Source organism: Belonocnema kinseyi, chromosome 6 (genome assembly GCF_010883055.1).
Source record: "Belonocnema kinseyi isolate 2016_QV_RU_SX_M_011 chromosome 6, B_treatae_v1, whole genome shotgun sequence".
In the NCBI taxonomy this organism is placed as follows: Eukaryota; Metazoa; Arthropoda; class Insecta; order Hymenoptera; family Cynipidae; genus Belonocnema; species Belonocnema kinseyi.
Genome location: NC_046662.1, coordinates 109,971,117 through 109,978,325, shown reverse-complemented (window position 1 = coordinate 109,978,325; position 7,209 = coordinate 109,971,117). Strand labels below are relative to the sequence as shown.

The 7,209-nt window shown below is 30.9% G+C and overlaps 1 protein-coding gene across 3 annotated transcripts in view; it reads left to right on the top strand.

Moving 5' to 3' along the window:
* LOC117175057 (dopamine receptor 2-like) overlaps positions 1-7,209 on the top strand; it is a 336,274-nt gene that overhangs the window by 117,714 nt on the left and 211,351 nt on the right. The gene's annotated exons all lie outside the window — the stretch shown is intronic.

The following is a 7,209-nucleotide window of genomic DNA, read 5'->3' as shown; positions in this document are numbered from 1 at the left end:
TTTAGTGATGAAGACAAAAAATAAAGAACATAAAAATTTGCACATATTTCATATGTGTCATATTTCATATCAACATGTATTATATATGTCATATAATCAGTTGATTTCTAGGAAAATTAGAATGTTCATTACTGTGCAAAGGCTGCAGGTGTATTGGAAGATTTACTTTAAAAAGTATTCACCGTGCCAGCTTACGTCACTTTAGGACGTAGGTTCAATAATATTGTAACAGAAGTTTATTCGCAAAAAAGTTGTTCGAGAAAACACACAAGCCGACATAATGGCTTTTATCCTAGACCGAAAAACTGCGTTTACACACTTCGCTGTTTCTGAAACCGCACCAATAATTTCTGAGGAGACGAAAGATATTTTAACGGATGGAAAATTCTGGAAAAAAGCAGAGCAACTGTTTTCTCCGGTGAAGGTGATCAGCAACTAGCTGTCTATTTTAAAATTAATTTTTATTTCTTTAAGTCAAATTGTTCATGTTTTTAAAACACTGGAATCCTTCGTAATGGCAGATGCAGCCCTTCAAGTAACCGAACAAATGTCATTCGCTAAGAGCGTTATTAACGCAAGGTTGGGAGTTGTTGCTCGACGCGCACTTTGCAGCGAATCTTTTGGGCCCTCGATTGCAGGGACGTGATCTTTCTCAGGTAGATGCTCTATCTGCAGTTTTGTTTATTCGCAAATTTAGTGAATCTTTAGAAGCTGAAACAGAAGGCATTATAATGACTGACATTGCACATTTTATAACGAAGGAGGGTTTCTGGAAATCCGAATTCCTATGGTCTACAAAAATAGATAATTAACGAATTTAGTAGAATTGTTTGTGCGGCTCCACTGCTCTGAGCAGAATATTTTTTAAAATTTTTCTTTATCTGTACTTTTTCACTCGTTGAATTTGATCTGGCGCCGAAAAAATCTCATCCCGTTAGGATTTTGAAAAAATGAGGCTACAGCCCCTTAAGAAGGGTTTTTTGTGGCTACTTTCAAGAAATCGTAGGAGAAAAACTGAAGTTAGTGTACATTTAAAATTGTCTTAAATCAAAGTATATTCATTACCATTTAAAGTTACTATAAGAGTCATTGATGTGAAAGATGTATTTAAGTACTGTTTCTGTTTGTTTCCAGTAAAAGTGCCTATGTTTTTGCATTACTGTGAAATACATGGGTGCGAGTAGTATACTGTAAATAGTGACAGTATACATAGACGTTATTTGAACGTTAATAACTGTTAGGAAATATTTATACCAAAAGGCAAGTGTATTTTTCTCAAAAACCTGAAGTGATAGGATATTTTGGGTACCAGATTCAGATGAAGTGCGTGAAAGGTTGTCGGAAATTGCCCTTTATTATAAAGGAAATGAAAAATGTAGCAATATTTTATTTTCAAAGATTTATCATAGTTATAAAACACAAATACAATGTTCAAATTACGTGTGGAGAATTCCACTAGTGTATACGGTTAAAAAAAATAATTATTCAGTAATTATTGAATTATTCCCTACATTGTGTGCGCCATTGTATTCACATCAAAAAGGTTTACAAAGAAAAATATACTATTGTAGATAAAAAAAGTAGCAAGGGGTAAGGATTTACCACTTAATTTAATAGACGTTATATTATTTATATTTTATTACGTGAATAAAAACAGTCTCTTTTCTGCACTTCTTACCATGATTCATGTATTCGAATGTAAATTATGTACAAAATGGTAACAAACTGTCTTTAATTACTTTCGATTAGTTATTCCTTATATTTTGAGTTTTGCCGCATTTACCTATTTACAACACATGAACGGTAAAAGACGGGTAAATGACGGTCAGAACTTTGCCAGTCCCATCACTAGTAAGGAATGACGCAACAGACGAAGAAAAGCTACGCATCAACTTTCGCAAAACAAATAGGCTCACGTTAATTAAAAAATGATACATTAATTAACACAGCAATCAGAAAAGCTAGCTGCATTTTCAATCTTATGCGCATACAAAATGCTTGTACCTATAAGCACTTAGATTGCGTAGTAAACGAAAGTAAGCGCTACACGTAAATTCTGGCATAACTAACACAACGAACAGGCAAACTTTAATTAAAACGTAATAAATGAACTAGGAAGGCAACCATATAAACTAGCCACATCTTCAATTATATGCGTTTACAAACGCAGGTGCCTACAACACGTATACACTACAGCAGACTGAAATAAGTGACCTGCATACGATTTTCAGAACGAACAAAATCAGCAAACACACATTAATTGAAGAGCCATCAATTAATCAACAAGTCAACACCACACAGAAAAAAGTCTTAATTCTATGCTGGTCTTCCTATTATTTTTGCCTTAAATGAAGCCAATGACTAAAAGCAATCGTGAAAATAGTCTTAAAAAAAGTCTTTATGCATTTTTCACTAAAAAGATTCCTTAAATATGGTTACTTTCAAGTACGATGTGCTTAAAAGTAGCTCTACATGTTTCACGGCATTAAGGAAGATCTTTTTGGCTTGAAGTAAGAAGTTAGTAATGCTTGCTTCAAGTTCTGAAGAGCTAGGTTTAAGCTCTTTTTTGACTATATTTTTACTCGTATTTAGTGAACAAAAAATATGTTATTTATTGTCATCTTTTTTATTTGGTTAATTATTGTTTTTAATAAGAAACATTAGCTATGATAATTTAGAAAATACAAAACTATAACTGTTAATAACACGAACTATTTATTTAATGAAAATATATAATAATATAACAATTTTTAATTATTAATCATAAATACTAAAATGGTATTTTTTAACATTTCAACAAAGCGCGCGGACGGCAACCACTGACGCGCCTTATGCATCGCATGCACAATGGCGCACAGGGCCAACTAGAGATCATCTATTATAGGCCCTTTCCATTATTCACCGCTGATCCGGAACTTTGATACTTATATTGGGCGCAAAAAATGTAGACTGTGTTATTTTTTATAAATGGTTTTGTTTATGAAATTTTCGAACTATTATATGTTTCAAAATAAATATTATTATAATAATAACTAACCCCCCGAATAATTGATAATTCTCGTGAGATGAGTGTTGCTTCTATTCTGTATTTAATTTTCTTCCAAATAAAATTGTGATTTGAGAATAGCGCCAAGTCAAGCCAATCAAAATTAATAAGAGGCCAACTAGTTCCGGTAAAGCGACACCAATTAGAATTGGAGTACACCGTATCTCAACTATCCCTTGGGTATCACCAAAGATATTATGCACCTAATTGCGGCAAGTGACGGCAGAGGGGGGATATAATTGTTAGTAGGTCATGATAAATGTAGACGGCGCTGTCGGCGAAAATCTTGACCCACCCTACTGTGCCTTTCTACCCGAACAAGTATCCATCCCCTCTTAACAGTTGTTGTGGGTAAAATCAGCGAAAGAGGCTCTGTCGCCGAATAGATTTTTAGTCGATAATAGAGTTTTCTGAAAATATTAATGATCGCTGGAGCAATTAGAACTATGTGTTACCCGACGATCTAGGAAAATAAAAATAATCTAAAAATAACTAATAAAAAATTCAAAATTTTATAACTCCAAACGATTTACATATATGAAATTTCATGCTTTTCAAGTATGAAGTTCTCCTTTAATTTTTTAGCGCTTGAAGTTGATATGATTTGATTAGGAAAATTTTCATTTGGAAAAATGTCAACTATTAAGACTTTACATTTAAAATAAAACAATTGCAGAATTCTACAATTGTTCAATTTTCGACACTATTCTGTTTTTAATTTTAGGCCCTTCAAATTGTAAAGCTAAAATTTTGTTGTTATTTTATTTTGACTCATACTATATATAATTTGTAATGTTTTCATATTGAAACGGGTTGTATTTAAAGTTGTTAAATTGTGAACAGTTTTATTTATATCATTATAAAATTTGAAACATTATGTACCTTTTAATGACTGTAGTGCAGAACTAGGTAAGCAACATTTTTCCGAAACTAGGCTTTTTGCATATATACAATTCTCAAACAATCTAATACATATTTTGTTAAAAGGATTTGTTCGAAATCTCATGTTTAATATAGTAAAATAAGACTATTGGTGATTTAAAAGTAAATAGTTGACTGTACTTGTATCCCATCTTCATATATTTTTCAAATTCTCTGCGAGTAAGACCGCGACATAAAATCTTTATTTTCCTATAATGGATTAATTTTTTTGCACGAGCACTTTTTTATTTCTATTCGGCTCCCTTATATCTCCGGAGCAAGTTTATATTATTTTTTTTTTAATTACAAAATTGATTGTAGTCTTTGTCCAAAGACGATATTCAAACACCATAGAATTTGAACCTCTAAATTTTAGAATTAAGTCATCGTTACTTTTGTGAATCAACCAATGCCACATTCTGTTCACCACAAAAGTTTTAATTTGTTTCTACATATACATCGTAGACGGTTGCTAAGGTTATAGAAAATATTAAATGATCCTTAAATTCTTTTAAGATTTCAATTCCTGCAGACTTTCAAAATAATGATAGCTCCTAATTTATAAAATACAAAAAACTTCTACATTAACAAAATTTTTGAAAATTTCAAAAAATTGCAAAGAGTTGAAAATTTAGAAGCGGATTAGAAAAATGATGAATACCTTAAAACAAATTAACTACCTCAATTTCATATTAAAGTGGCATATTATTATTAAATGTACATCGACATAATGGTTTATATTAATAGCGTAATTTTTGTGGATTGACTATTATCGGCCGCCATAAATTAATTGAATCTGTTAACATTAACAGGCCAGAGTTTAGTTCGAAGCATTAAGCAGATTCAGCTATAAATTTTTCAATTTGTCTACAAGAACAGATGAAATATTTTGATTCAGGTTGTATTATTTTTCTGTTCAAAGAATGTCACATTCTAATCATGTCAAGAGTTTTCATTTGTGTTCTAAAATATATCACTAACGCTTCAAAATTTTTTTGGGAATCGCAAGAACTTCAAACAATTCGGTTAAAGGCTTCGGAATTATATGAATTATTTGACATCACTTTCGTAATGAATTGAATAAGTTAATTTCTTTTTTTACTTATTCAAAATCTTTGTCAAATCACTTATGCATCTTTAACTCTTCTCAAGCTTTCTAAAGTTTGAAGACTTTTTTCATGTAGGAATTGCTCATTTTTCATGAATAGCCAAAAATTATAATCTTGAAGAGCTGTGATTATAAGCTTCAGTAGTAGATTGGGATATTGTTACGATTAACTGCAACCTATACAAGGTTGAGCGATATATCTGAATTATGGAAATAATGCCAACTGAATCACACAATTTATTCCATCCATATATCCTCTTTGGGAGTTTACCAGGCCGGTGATGCACTCAATTAATGTGATTATTAAACAATAACACCCCGTAGTTTTTTTCGAAGTATTAAGCAGTTTCAACCTGCAATCTAAAAAAAAATCTAAAAGAATACATCAAATATTTTGATTTAGTTTGATTCATTTTATTATTTACATAAACCCAAAATTCTAGTTACTTCAAGAGTATGAATTGGTGTTCCCAGATATATTGCATAAGCATGAAAATGTTTCTGAAAATTACAAGAAAATCTCCAAGTACTTATGAAGACATCGGAATTATCTGCCATATTTCAAATTAAGCCTTTCTTCAAATTCATAAAAAAATCAGAAATCTCCATTAAAAAAAATCTTTAAATTATGAGATTTCAAAGCTAATTAAAAAGGAATTAGATAAATTAATAAAAAATTAACTGATGCATCTAGGTAGGAAGATAGTATATGAATATCAAATGTACGTCGACATAATGGGTTTTATCAGGGACGCAGCTTTTGTGGATTGGCTATTATCGCTATTTTAAATCAGTCAGCGTTATATTTATAATTCCACCAATTCCAAGTTCTGTTTACGTCAAAAGTTTTAATTTGTGTTTACAGATACATCGCAAACGCTTTTAAAGATTGTAGGAAATTTTATTATATCCCGAATTGCTTTTAGGATTTAGAATGTTGCAGACGTGGGAAATCCTGATTGCTCTTTACTTATAAAATATAAAAAATAACACATTGACAAAATGTCGAAATTTCAGCAAATTCGAAAAGAATTCAAGGTTTAAAGATGGTTTAGAAAGATCATAAATCAACTAAAAACAAATTAACTAACGCAACATGCTAGGAAAAAGGTATATGATTTTCAGCTAAATGTAAATCGACGTTATGGGTTTTTTCAGGAACGTAATTTTTATGGAATTAGCTATTATCGAGTCGGACAGATTAATTCAATTTGTTAACATCAACAGGCTACAGGCTTGTTCTAAACATGAACCAGTTTCAATTATAACTCTCCCAAAGAGTCTGAAAGAGAATATGAAATATTTTGATTCAAACAGCGTGACTTGTGATTCAACCAATGCCACATTCTGTTTACGAGAAAAGTTTTAATTGTTTGATTATTTTAAGACTTCGAATCTTGTAGACTTTCAGAAATCATAATTGCTCCTTATTTATAAATTATTTTTAAAAAACACATTGAGAAATGGTAAAATTTCAGAAATTTCGCAACGAATTGAAGATTTGGACGCGGTTTAGGACAATTTTTAATACTTCAAAACAACCTGATGAACGCAAAATGGTATATGATTGTAAAATAAATGTACATCGACGTAAAGGGTTTTATCAGGAACATAATTTTTGTGGATTGGCTATTATCGGATCGAGTTGATTAATTATGTTTGTTCACTTCAACAGACAACAAAGGCTCTCACTGTGTATGTAAAAATCGAAGAAAAATTTGAATTTAGATACTAAAATTCTTTGAATATTTCAAATCCTGCAGACCGTCAAAATAATAAATGCTCCTTATTCATAAAATACAAAAGACTTCCAAATTAACCAAATGTTTACAAATTTCAGAAAAATTGCAAAGAGTTGTATATTTAGAAGTGGTTCAGAGAAATTGTGAATACCTTAAAAACAAATTATATTAACTAACATTATTTGATATGAAAGCGGCATATGATTATCAAATCTACATCGACATACTGGTTTTTATTATTAACATAATTTTTGTGAATTGACTATTATCGGGTAGCATAAATTAATTAGATTTGTTACGAGGGTAGTTCAATAAGTCCTTAGAATGACCAACAGATGGCGCGCGAATCGCTCCAAATCATCTGTTTTCAGTCAGCACCACTCCCGACTAGA